Source organism: Lepisma saccharinum, chromosome 9 (genome assembly GCF_977018435.1).
Source record: "Lepisma saccharinum chromosome 9, izLepSacc3.1, whole genome shotgun sequence".
NCBI classification, from domain to species: Eukaryota; Metazoa; Arthropoda; class Insecta; order Zygentoma; family Lepismatidae; genus Lepisma; species Lepisma saccharinum.
This window is the reverse complement of record NC_139237.1, coordinates 43,537,084-43,550,894: the sequence shown is the minus strand read 5'-3', so window position 1 is coordinate 43,550,894 and position 13,811 is coordinate 43,537,084. Positions and strand designations below refer to the sequence as shown.

General features: G+C 35.0%; 1 protein-coding gene across 1 annotated transcript in view; it reads left to right on the top strand.

Annotated features, from left to right (window-relative positions):
* Nucleotides 1-11,679: 11,679 nt before the first annotated feature.
* LOC145992646 (glycine receptor subunit alpha-2-like) overlaps nucleotides 11,680-13,811 on the top strand; it is a 71,661-nt gene continuing 69,529 nt past the window's right edge. The window contains exon 1 of the mRNA XM_083129017.1: nucleotides 11,680-11,710. The gene's annotated coding sequence lies outside the window, so the exon portion shown is untranslated. The remainder of the gene's footprint in view (nucleotides 11,711-13,811) is intronic.

Below are 13,811 nucleotides of genomic sequence, written 5' to 3'. Positions count from 1 at the left end.
GTCTTATTAGGAATGATTTAAAACACGCACGGAAAACAAATTATTTGTTCATTGTCCATTAAGTATCTCTAGGCTAATGAAAGGCTATTTTGACAAAATATCACTCGTCATAAGTAATAAACAAGTAAGATTGAGTTCAGAATTTAAGAGATTATTAGCTAAGTTGCTCTTCGTTTTCTGAAGAACTGTCATATTACTAATGCGGGAGAAGCAATACACGTATGGTTACATGAACATATTTTTTGAGGTAACAAAATGATTTAGGACACAAGGAATTCATCGAAGTCGATCATCGTACCAGTAATACTTCATATATTTTTCATTGGGTTCTATGGCGTGACCATTTCGAACACACTAAAATGTCAACCTCTATCCTGTGCAGCATACCCTGGAAACTTTATTCTTTCAGGGTAACGAGTCCCTGGCGCCTGGAACCACTGTCAAAGTAATAATTTATGAGGATTTGTATTTTGAGTGTCAGCATGCGTTTGTTTTCGTACCTTCGTTACTTTCATCTAATTACCATTGAACCTTATAACGTCGTCATTATTAAAATTAGCAGAAAAATGACTCACAATAAAACAAATCAACCAGAACTTACTCTTCCAAAAATGGAGTTTCATTAGTTTATACCTCTTAGAAAGTTGAGGTGGTAATGTCAATCGCAAAGCGTTTCATTAGTGGATCAAGGCAGCTAATTCCGTGAACAATGACGTTGTTTTCCGAAAGTCTCAAATATTTGTCTCAGGCAATCATTCTCTTAAAATAGACGCACCTTCTGTGGTGATAAAATGCCACTTTGGTGCGAGTTCTTTCTGTATATTATTTTCCCCCAATGGCATAACGCTGTCGCATTATAATGAAGAGGTCCTGTTTCGACTACCCGTCCTCTGGTGGAAGCACAATGCACACGGGTTCGGACTACACGTTAAACTGTAGGTTTAGTCCCGATTAGCCTATCTGAGCATAAAAGTGGGCTTAGAAACAAACTAACAAAATCGTCTTCTATATACTTCGTGACATAACTTTGTTTTCTTTACTTCAGCTGCATCTACAGATTCTGTTTACATTTTCGGCTGATTCATGTGACAAAATTTATGTGTGGAACGAGGATTTCTAAATAGGATAAGCTACTCATTAGCAATTGAATAATTCTGTAGCTTTTTTAATATATAACTGATTTATTAAAATTTATTCACTTCGGTTTTGTAGTGATTGTTGTGATTCCTTCTTATTAGTAGAACGAATATAAAGTTGATATTTCGTATATCATATTGATATTTGAAGATGACAGGTATATAAAAATTGAAATGAAAAAAAAAAAAGGGACACTTCTGGAATTTCAATGCAGAGCTAATTAAAATTATATTATACTCTATAGCAGGCATATCCAACTTCAATCAAGCAGTTATCTACTTTTTATTGTCACAACAGGCAGTGAGCTACTATTAATCGTTAATCTTTGCAAAAATTTGTACCTACTCAGCCATTATACATCATAGAAGTTGAATTCAAATAACGTATATTCGTATAATTACAATAGATAACTGCGATCGACCAACAAACGCCCCGCGATCGACCGGTCAATCTCGATTGACGCGCTGAACATGGCTCCTATATAGCATACTTAAACCCGAAGGTTTATGGCTGCAGCAACACAAGCCTTCCATCTGTCCCTATCCTGGGCAAGATCAATCCAATCTTTCCCATCCTTACCGATTGATTTTAGGTTCATCTGAACGTTATCCCTCCATCCTCGTCTTAGCCTTCCTACTGTTCCCTTACCATTAGGTTTCCCAACAAGAATCCTGTAAACTATTCTTTCCTCTGCCATTCGTGTCACATGGCCTGCCCATCTAACTAAGTCTTCTTGATTAAATTATTCTAATATTAATTAAAAAGTCGAAATAATTTATTGTGTTGCAGGTGGAAGTAACGCTAAGATGATGTTTAGATTTGTTTATTTGGAAATTATTTTAACCATAGCCAGGGCGGAATATATATACGTAGTGGAGGCCCGGAGCTGCAGCCCTCAAGTTCACCCTCAATTCTGATTTAATCTTGATCATACCCTGCATAATTTTGAGCCTCCTAAGCCTACTAGCTGCTTTTAAACATGGAAGTATTAATTTGATCACAGTTTTTGTTTCAACAATGACAAAAGTGGCTTTTTATGGGTTGATAATATGTAAACATTTCCAGCGTAGATAATATTTACAAGTAAAATGTACATGTTATGAACACCAGGTTACACTTGAATATTTAATCATTCATATATCCCCGAGTATATGTACTTATTGAATTTGATTGGGTGGGCAATCGCCCACCCGTGTCCACCCCTGTCGCCGTCCCTGGTCCAAAGAAAGAAAATAAAATGGAAGAAATTATTGATAATTTGTTAAAGCAAGGTGTTTATTGTACCTACTAATGGAGCATATGCATCTCCAGCATTTATTGTGTGTGGAAAGAATGGATCTAAAAGAATGGTTATTGATTATAATAAGGTAAATGATCATATTTTATGGGATGGTTTTCCTCCAAATAACTTAGAAGACACCTTAAGTTTTTTGAGCAAATGAAAAATTTATTCTTTTGATATTAATCTAGTTATCACCATATCTTACTTGCAGAAGAATCTCGAGACATAACAAGTTTTGTAACAAAAACAGGCCATTTTAGGTATAAATTCCTGCCATTTGGTTTACGTGTAGGAAGTGCATGTCTAGCAAGAGCTATGGACATGGTCTTAGGAGATTTAAGGGGCACATTTCTTTCTTACTATTGTGATGACATTTTAATTGTATCTGATGATGAAGAATCTCATATAAATCATCTGAAGATATTGTTTGAAAGATTCAGAAATTATGGAATAACAATATCACCTCAAAAAATGCAATTGGGACAGACAAAAATAAAATTCTTAAGGTTTGAAGTGAGTAATTGAAATCTATGTATGGATCCTTCGCGGATCGAAGCAATTAGAATTTGCCAGCTCCCAAATCCTTGAGAGGATTAAATAAATTGCTAGGGTTTATCAATTATTTTTCACGATTTATTCCCGACTTTCAGAAAATAATTTCACCATTAAATGATGTAAAATCTGTGAAACAAAAATGTTATTGGTGTCCTTTACAGCAAAATGCGCTCGATACCATTAAGTTAGCATTTGAAGAAAATGTAATATTGAAATTGCCAGATATGGAAAAGCCATTTATAGTTCAAGCAGATGGGTCGTTATCAGGCTATGGTTCCATTTTATTGCAGGAAGATGAGAATAGGAATTTAAGACCGGTCTTCTTCTATTCTAAGCAAATGAAAGAAGCTGATAAAAATAAAACCATATATCAGGTAGAATTGGAGTCTTTAATGTTAGCTTTAGAGAGATTTGATCCTTATTTGAGATGTCAACCATTTCTATTGCAAATTATAAAATAGTAATAATAAAATATCAATAATAATAAATAATAATAATGTTTAAATTAAAATAATTATATTAAATCAAATCAATACTAATTACAATACATAAATTAAAATTATATTATTACACGATTAGGTAAAAAGGCTGTATAAGAATAGAGATATAACAGTGCATATTCATTACGCAACTTACCTGTAGTTTTGATCGGAATAACTTACATAGAAATAAGTGCCCTGGCAATGAAATTAATGTCAAATAGATGAATAATTGAATATTTATCGAATAACAAAAATAATGTTACATGTAGTTGGACAAATGTAAGTTTCTGATTAAAATTTTATGCGTATTATTTGGATTAGTAGTGTATATAAATTTTCTTTGTAATGTGATTCAAGGCTGTATGATCCCAATATAATCCAGGCCTTCTAAAAAGTTCAGAGGAAATTAATAACCATCGATTATGCAACAAATGCTAATATTTTCATTATTTAATTTTAGTACTTGGTAAGTCTTTCGGGAAGTCTGGATCCCTGTACCCTCCCCCCCTAAATACGTCCTTTCTGTCCTTCAAAGCTGTATGATTCCAATATAATCCTTGTCTTCCAATAAGTTCAGAAGAAATTATATAACACATGCTAAACGAGTATATTTTAATTATTTAATTTTCGTACTTAAGTCTTTTGGGTGGGGGTGTCCAGACCCCCGAAATACATCCTTCGTGTCCTTCAAAGCAGTAAGATCCCAATATAATCCTTGTCGTACAATAAGTTCAGAGGAATTTATATAACAACGGCTAAACGAATAAATTTTTCATTATTTAATTTTAGTACTTGATGAATCTTTCGGGTGAGTCCGGACCCCCTGGACCCCCCTAAATACGTCCTTGGTTCAGACGGAAACAGAGGACTGAACAGTAGACTGTACTTACGTACATAATTTATTGTAAATTATATTATTTACAATTAAGAGTAAATATGTCACTACCTACGCACGGTCCATCTACTGGACAATTACCGACAGGTTCATTGTGGAAATTGTAGTAACTACACTTTCTTCAAGAAAATTCTCAAAGGCTTAACACATAAAGACACCCTTTTCTTGCCTTTTTTCCCGAAAATTCATCTACTCTATCATCGAAGTCCAATTCACGAAGAAGTTCATGTTCAATGCTTAGTAAACAAAGATTGATAAGCTATCCTGTCCCATGGCAGCACGAATCCTGTTATTCACTAATTTCATTTTTGAGAATGATCCTTCTCCGCTGCAGTTTGTTACCACTAAGACCAAATACATTCTTAAGAGAATTTCGACATTAGGAAATGTACTGCGGAACGGGTCCTTACATACAATATTATACATGGACAGTTCCATGTGGATGTCTTCCTGATGTTTTGACATCGTTACTGCTTACTAGGTGTGCAAACTGTATCAGCTCATTCTCTAGCGAGGGTTCCAGATGCTCCTCGTAGATGCTCACAAGTTTGAATAAGTGTGCCTTATTTTCACACCACAGCCAAATCTATCCATGGTATCAGAGGTGCCCACAGGGGGTGGGGGGAGATTATGGCGCAGGTTGCGACATCGAGATTTGGGGGAGGGGTTTCCCCTTTAAATAATATACAACATTATATATTTCTCCAAAATATATGTGCAAATTTTACACCTTAAATGCACCGTATGTAATCCATTAGATGAAGAAGAGAAAGTGTTTAAGGGCATTATCGAGGTAGGGGGGCAAATATCCAACTTTTACATTTTAGGCATTAATTGACAACACGTGGGTTCTTGGGGGGGGGGGTGGAATCTGAATTAAACGTTGGGGTGGACAGTATCCAACTCTAGATTTTAGATTATGGCGAGTAATTTAGTTAGAGGAGGATTGAGAATTAAATTGAGGGGGGATCCAATTCTTGTATATTACTATTGTCTTAACCTGTTCTGAAATTCTGGTGTGGAGACTGAGATTTTTTTTAGTAGGTAATATTCACTTTTCAATATCAACAGTAAGTCTAAAATGGGCATGGAAATCTTGAGTATTACATTTAAAGGGGGAGATAGGAAGCTCTTGATAAAGTGTTAATTATATTTTAGATTGTCAAGGGATTTCTGTAGTGGAGAGAGAGTTCGAACATTAAATTTTGGAGACTGTATTTAGCGATATGGAATCCACACGTTTTCGACCTCGAACGTGACAAAATAGAAGCTGGAAAAGATTAAATATCTCGGTATCCTAAGAAAATATTGACGCCCCATTAAATAAATATTCTTGAAAGCTTGCAAGAAAATGAATGTTAAAATTCTGCTTTGCTCGAAATAATCTGTTGCGAGAATGATGGTTGGCGCTTTACTAAGGTGAATGTAAAGTTTATACTACAGTTGCATTACAAGACATATGCGATATTCTTGATATTCATTAATAACATCACTTCTTGAAATATAATGCTTAGTGTGGTATACTGCTTCATTTAAAGCAGGTGCATCATTTGCAACAAAAATATATCGAATCTGCATTTCTAACTTCTTGTCACAGAAAAATGTTACTTTAAGAAGTTAAATTTGAACTGAAGGTAAAATCCACGTAATTATTGTTATGGGATAATAAAATAATTATATTTACCCCAAGAAAAAGGGGAGGAGTTCTTTGAAAGATCTACCGTATTATATAATCGCCCTGAGCTTAAGAATTTCTAGCTAGGGTTCTACTATAATGTCCCGTGAAACAATAATTTAATCGGTCATTCGGCTGGAGCATGTTATTTGGTTTGCCAAGGTTGAATTTTCTATCTCTATCTTAAGTTGTGTAACTATTTATATCCACATTTACATAATTTAATTTACTGCATTTAACCAATCAAAGATTTAAGTTTTCTTTTTCGAAAATCGAACAATTAAAAAGTTAGGACAGTTTAACATGGTATTTCATTCAAATAGACCTCAATTTTTACTTATTCATCCAAAACTATTTTCGGGGGATTATGATGAACGATTTTAGGGCCAGTCTTAAGTGATGGGCACTTCTGTTTAGGGAGGAAGGGCAGATCAAGTATAGTGTTCAGTAAAGCTAAGAAAAAAGTTACTTTCGGTAGACATGATGTCGTAATTTAATACTTCCTGGGAATTATGATATGGTTTGAGGGCGCGGATGATATGATTTGGGGGGGCGCATGACAAGATTTTGGTGGGGATTGCGCCATTGGCCATTGAGGGGGTGGGCACCCCTGCATGGTATAAAGTATACTGAGCTTGAGATATCTACAAACACATCGACTGAGAGCTGTGCTGCAATTGCATCCAGAAGAGTATAGACATACGACAATATTGTTGTTGTTTTTTTAAATATAACTTCTTATGTAATTTTTCACAAGCATAGCCAGCTGGTTAATTTTTTTTATTTTGGTGGATGCCCTTCACAGCTTCCTTTTGGTGGGGGCCCCGGGGCAATTGCCCCAGTTGCCCATAGGTTAATCCGGCCCTGCTTACAATAGTCAAGCAAATATGGCTGATATATATATATATATATATATATATGTATATATATATATATATATATATATATATATATATATATATGTATATATATATATATATATATATATATATATATATATATATATATATATATATATATATATATATATCACTTAAAGTATAGCTTGAGAGCATTGTTTGCTAAAGATCAAACCAAATGGGTAAATGTTTTAAAAGAAATACAATATTCACATAATTCATGTATCAGTCATGCTACAAAATTTACACCAGCCCAGCTTTTTATTGGTAGCGATTTATGCGATATGTTATGCATTAGATGGCAATTAAAAGATGAAAATGAAGTTATTTATGATGATGAACAAAAAGAGAGGTTGTACCAGGCATTTCAAAATTTAAAGAAAGCTTGGAAAAACAGGGACGAACTTTATAAGAGGAAATTTAGTCCTGTAAATTTTGCTGTAGGTGACAAAATAATGGTGCAAAACCAAGTTATATCAAAAAAAGTTGAGAATATAACACGTAAATTATCTTATAAATATACAGGGCCATATGAAATTGTAAAATTTTTAACTAATGTGTCAGTTTTAGTAAAACATTGCTCAGATCAAAATAGGTTTAAGAGAGTGCATGTCTCTAAGGTAAGGAAGTTTTATGAAATGCCTGTTACTCTTCCATCCAGTAATAATAGTAATAGCAATTCATTACCAGAGTAAGAGACTTAGTAAAATCAATTTGATTTATTTGTTTTGTTTTCATGTCTGTTACAATGGGTACCCTGTGTTGTTTTTGTTACATATATCAAGTAGTATATTCTAATATTGTTGAAATTGGAATTTTAAATGTTATGTACGAACATATGAAGGTACTGTCGCAAAGGAATATGAGTCAGATTGTGTGCAATTCGTTTTTCATTTGTTTCCTTTTTGGGGGAAGTAATACGTCACTAGGTCATGTGACTATGGAAAGGGAAGGTTCTTGGGTGGCGTGCGGAGCTCTCTCTCTCTCTCTCTTACTCTGGCAGCGGTTAGGTTCACATCTCGTAGCTCTACCTTGAACTGGTAGAATCGGTCTGCTGAAGTCATCATCTGTGTACAGGTAGTAGCTATTATTAATATATTTAAGTTTAATCTAAGATTCATATTACTTGATTTAGTTAATTAGTTTCATTTTTGCACTATTTATATATATTATGTTTAATGCTACCATTACGCAGATGGTCCTTTCAGAGTTAACCGACATCCACAAATCATGTTCAGTGTATTCAATTAGATTTAGAACTTCCCTATTCAAAATTACTGATTAATAATATATTTTCCACGTAAGAATAATACAGAACATTGAACCTACCTTAATACGCAATGGGAAACAAAATCTGATTCCGGTACATTTATATTGCCCTATATGAAGTTTGGTTATATTTGTAAATTGAATGATTAATGTTAATCAGGTAAGTTATGCTAAATTTGTTATTGGAAAATTTCTATTGTTAAAGTTACTACTGTTGTATACGACAAATTTCTAGTCGTTGTTTCCTCAATAAATTATTAAATATACTATTTACTTTTCGTACTTCCCACAAAGGCCTCAGATTCTGCTAAATATTTTAATAAGTAAAGGTAGTCAAATTGTCAGCCCGTAGTATATGTAATTGTACAGGACTAGTGGTATAGTCCAAATCTAAATTATATGAGAAAATACTTGTGTGGTGACAACCACTGATGAAATTCTGTTTCCCGCAGACTTTGTACTGTACAGTATATTTAGGCCTATGCCCTTTAAATACACCATAATAGACGTGTTTTGTTGCTATAAACGGAGTTTAAATGCATTTTCTACTGCTATTTTAGGTTATTAAAGTTAAGCCGGACTTTCGTTAAACCGGTCAACTTATTTCCCCCATCAGTCCAGATTAACGAGGTTTTATTGTACATGGAAGGGAGGATTGATTAGATTTTTTGAGAACTTATAATTCAAGTGTATGATCCCACCCAATGTTTTGAAAAGTTTTCGCCCCTGGCTGTGTACGATATCCAGTCTCTTTTAGGTGACATGTATTTTCTTACTATTCTGTAGCGTTGTTGCTAATCAAGGGGTCCTGAGATCGATACCCGGTGGAGGTACATAGTGATTCGGATACCATTGCAGGTCCAGTCCCGATTAGCCTTTCTGTGCATAAGTGAACTTAGAACAACAATTCAAGAACAAATCTCCTTTCTCACTAATCTGGTGTTTCATAAGTACTTTTATATCGAATACTAAAACTGGGCCGTATTTTTGAAGAATTGGTTAAACATTTGACAAAAGTTATTTATAATGGAATTTGCTACGATTTACAAGTACTGAAAATAAACAAAGATAAAACAACTGTGTTAAGGATAGGGAGAATAGAAAATCCCTGCATAATAAGCCTTGAAGATTCAGAGCTAAAACAAGTACAGAGTTTTAAGTATCTACTGTAGGTGTTACAATCAATAGTAATGGAAAAATAGATGAAGAATTAAACACTCAAAAGATAATAAAGAATACAAACAGATTATATTATGCCATAAACAAAGGATTTTTAGAAAAAAAGGAAATAAGCCAAAAAACAAAAATGATTGTGTACAAATCAACTTATGTACCAACATTGATATATGGAAGTGAATCCTGGATAATTAATGAAAAACAAAAACAAAACTTACAAACAGTAGAAATGAAATATTTGAGGAGAACAGTGGGAAAGACCAGAAGGGACAAAATCAGAAATCAAACAATCAGAATAACATTAAACACAAAACCAATATATCAGGATGTTGAGCAAGCACAACTCAGATGGTTTGGACACCTCAGCAGAATCCCTGAACATCGAATACCTAAACAGGTATGGGAAGCAAGAATGGGAGGATTGGATGCAAAGAGACCGAAAGGAAGACCACGTAGGACATGGAATGAGGGAATGAAGGATATCCTGAGCAGGAGGAACATCACGTGGAGTGAAGGAAGCAAGTTGGCAGAAGATCGTGACAGATGGCGAGCTCTCTACAAAACCTCGACACCAATCGGTAGAAGAGGATCGGAATAAGTAAGTAAAGTAAGTAAGAAAGTACTATCACTGTGTATGCAAAACCCAAATCCTTCAGTTCTTAGAGCAAAGCAAGAACTTGACTTGGATAATCTGGAAACATTGAAAACTATTGATTCACAACATAGGCGGACGGTATTTCAGGAGTTAGAGGAAAACCGTATGTTCGAAAGCAATTTTTGTCAATCTTTGGTGGACAATATTAATAGCTGGTTTGAAGATTTAGGTTTCCTTTCGCATGTAGTTCTATTAAATGAACATACATGGCATTTGGATGATTGTGAACGTGTGCTTCATGGTGACATGCTAGTTGAACTCAACCAATGGACCTAGTTGAACTCAACCAATGGACGCACACATAAATCTGATTAAATTGCAAATTTATTACCTATTTTAAATTAGGTGAAATAATTTCTACGTTCATCAAAAGAACTTCCTATATCTTAAAAATTCATATCTAGAATTATTATTATTATTTTTGCAAAGTATTTTGTTTTGTAGAAGCAAAATACAATTTTACATTAGCAGTTTTCTAGAGAATACTAATGAAAAGAACTTGATCACTGAAACAAACACATTACTATTCTTTGTTAGTGTTACCCGAATTATATGGGTATTTACTGACAGATAAAGTTGAAATAAAACCATACAATAAGTGTAAGTAGATTTATGTATAGAACGTGTATTTTTCGTCATTGATATGATTCGATTTCCTTCCAAAAAGTCAGTTTTCTTAAAAATGACGTGAACAGATGATATTATTTGCCAACTAGTCGCATCTGTTGAGTATCTCTATTTAATTCACCGCGAAGCAGTAGCGGCGGTTGGGTGCCAAAACGAGGGTTGGTTACTTTTCCTTAGTAGACAAAGCTTATCATTAGCAGACCACAGTGCGGGGATAAAAAAATGGCAAAAAGTGGGGGTAGCAACAACCGCCCCCCTTAATCGACGCCACTGCCGCGAAGTAAATATCAAAATAGGTACTTTGGAGGGAAAATATTGTCGACCATTTTGTTTCTAACAGATCAGGTTCAAGCTGCGAAATGGCAACGTTGTTTGGTATTGAATAACATACTATTTGCTTCTAAAGAAGGTAATATTTCAAGTTCATATTGTTGAATTTCCATTTTTGTAAACTCGCCAAGGTAAAACCGAGCGAATTATTAGGCATTGGCAGTGAAGTAACGCCATCAGTTTCTTTATCTCGTAAACAGTGTAGCCAGGCTCTGTAATAAAATAGTCCGCTTATGGAAGTTTCTAAAGATACAGTACACATGCACCAACTCTTCACTTTGCTACCTGATTTCCAGATAATTATGGATTCCTGCTTTCACACGAACTAGAAAGTTATAAATTATATATTGCATAGATCATTTATAGGCACGCCGAAAAATATGATGTTGATAAAGTCAGTTCTGGGAAAATTTTCAAAGTTTCCATTTCCCGTTTGCTGAAACTTTTTACCAAGATGAGACGCGATATGTTTTGCATTGAGTTGTTATTTTCGGCGACATGGCCTACATATTAGTCTAAATGAGTTATTGTCAGCGGTCTTTTATTACCTCTCATGGCATGGATAGTCTTTAATCCAAAGGCATTAAATATTCTGAGAGTGCATATGTGAGTGGGGCTGCGTGACATTCTGAAGAAAGACGAATCTTTTTCATGAGTGTTTTAGTGTTTTAAATAAAACATCATTCAGGTCCAAGGGAATAAGACAGGGGCTGAAACAACCGAAAAGGGTAAGTGAATTGTATTGTTAAGGGCATTGTTTTAATTTTAAGTTAATTTCGTTTTATTGTTTGATTTCGCAACAGTTAGGTGCGGATTAATACATTGTCGGTGGAGGATCTTTTTCTTGAAGCTGCCACACGTCAGGTGCAGTGCTGGTATTAAGCGACCGAAGCGTGGTGTTTATTACATCATATCTGTAATGGCCAGATCGTGAATGTATGAAGCCCGTACTTTATTCCCTCACGGTTTGTTGCAATACGAGTATACAGACATTTTTTCAGGAGGGGCACAGCATGTGCTGTAAGCTCACGCGTAATCGTTGCAGATTTTATGACAGTGGGGTGGAAGCATTAGGTGAAGCTTTCTTTTTATGGGAATTCTGTCGGCATTGTTGGTACTTAAAAATGATTTATTACTAAAACTCTCTTTGGTGCAAGATAAGGATTTACGAACTACTCGTGAATAAACGTTGAAATTAAATTTTCCGAGTCGACGGCCGACGCACATAATTTCTTCGTAACAGTTTATCGAAACCATTTTTTTCTGAAAAAAAAGTTATCATATTAATTGTAATTGATTTGTGCATTACTGTCCATTTATTACACTTGAGAAAATATTCTACAGTGTTGCGAATTAAGGGCTTAAAAAAGTTAATGTTCGGTTCCCTAAGATCCTGCGCTGCTATCACTGGTTCTGTTATGTGACGCACCGATGAAAGATTACGCAATGAAAGGTTAAAAATCAATTTTTGTACTGATAAAATAGGGTGCTAGGATTATACAGTATATTATAGGCTACAGTACACGTTATGTGTTCTTGCTGTTATTGATTTTGTGAATTGTCAGTTCGTATACTGTTAATAACTTTAATAATACTTCTAACAACACTAAAAATGAAAAACATAAGACGATGCTTTAAAGTCCGCGAATGCTTTAAACGAAGCAGCAAGGTCTTTTCTGTAGCTGTTGCTGCTATCTACACCAAAACACTCCAAAGTGCCTCTATTGATACGTCATCACACTTCTCACGGCCATTTTACGCAAACTCTGAATTAGTGTCATTTGCAACCATATCTTTTTCTGAGACTTAAACTGATCAAATTATTGGCCTTATCGACGTTATGTTCCCGATTAAGTGAAACCAGAAGTACAGTATTTGACAAGGATAAACTCACCAGAGTAACGGCCAAGTTACATAAGTTACATAAATAATACAAACGCAGCGAAAGGAGACGGTATACTCTAATGCAGTGGTGCCACGAGATCGGTCTAGGGGTGCCCCGAGATATTAGCAATATACTAAGAAAACGAAAAGAAAATATTTTTAGGAAGTTCACCAAGAGTGAGGCATCGGTGCCTTGGACTGGTAGAGGAGTATCCTAACCTAGTGAAGAAAACAATGAACGTACTTTTGCCCTTTTCAACTTCATATTTGTGCGAGTAAGCCTTCTCTGCTATGGCTACAATAAAATCCAAAGCAAGAAATAGACTGCATACCCTTGAGGATGATATGAGTGTTTCGTTGTCAACTGATAGGCCTCATATCAATCATTTCAGCACCAACCGCAAGTCTCACATTAAAAAAATAAAATATTTTGAGTGATTTCCATTGTTGTAATCTGTATTTTATTCTGATGTTTGTTCCAGACCTCCCCGATTGCGCAGTGGTAGCGTTCTCGCTTTGTAATCAAAGGGTCCCCGGTTCGATACCCGGTGGAGACACATAGTGGTTCGGATGCCACTTTAAACTGTAGGTTCAGTCCCGATTAGAGTTGGTGTTTAAAGTGGACTTAAAACACCAACTCAACCAATATGATGTTTGTTCCTTATAGTATCCATCAATAAATGAATAACATTAGTACTGGAGTAAGTACTTATTTGACAATAAAATTAACTTACCCCTGATAACATATTCCACGTCGATTTAAGATTAATAAATTTATTAAAAATCCAAGAAGAGTGCCCCAAGTTTAATCTCATTCCCAAGGGTGCTGCGAATGTTAAAAGTTTGGGAATCCCTACTCTAATGAGTAAGTTTAACCAGAGGGTGTACGCCCCCACTACAGCCCATGTGTGTGTATGGATTGGTTCTGGGGGACGTTTCCCCCTC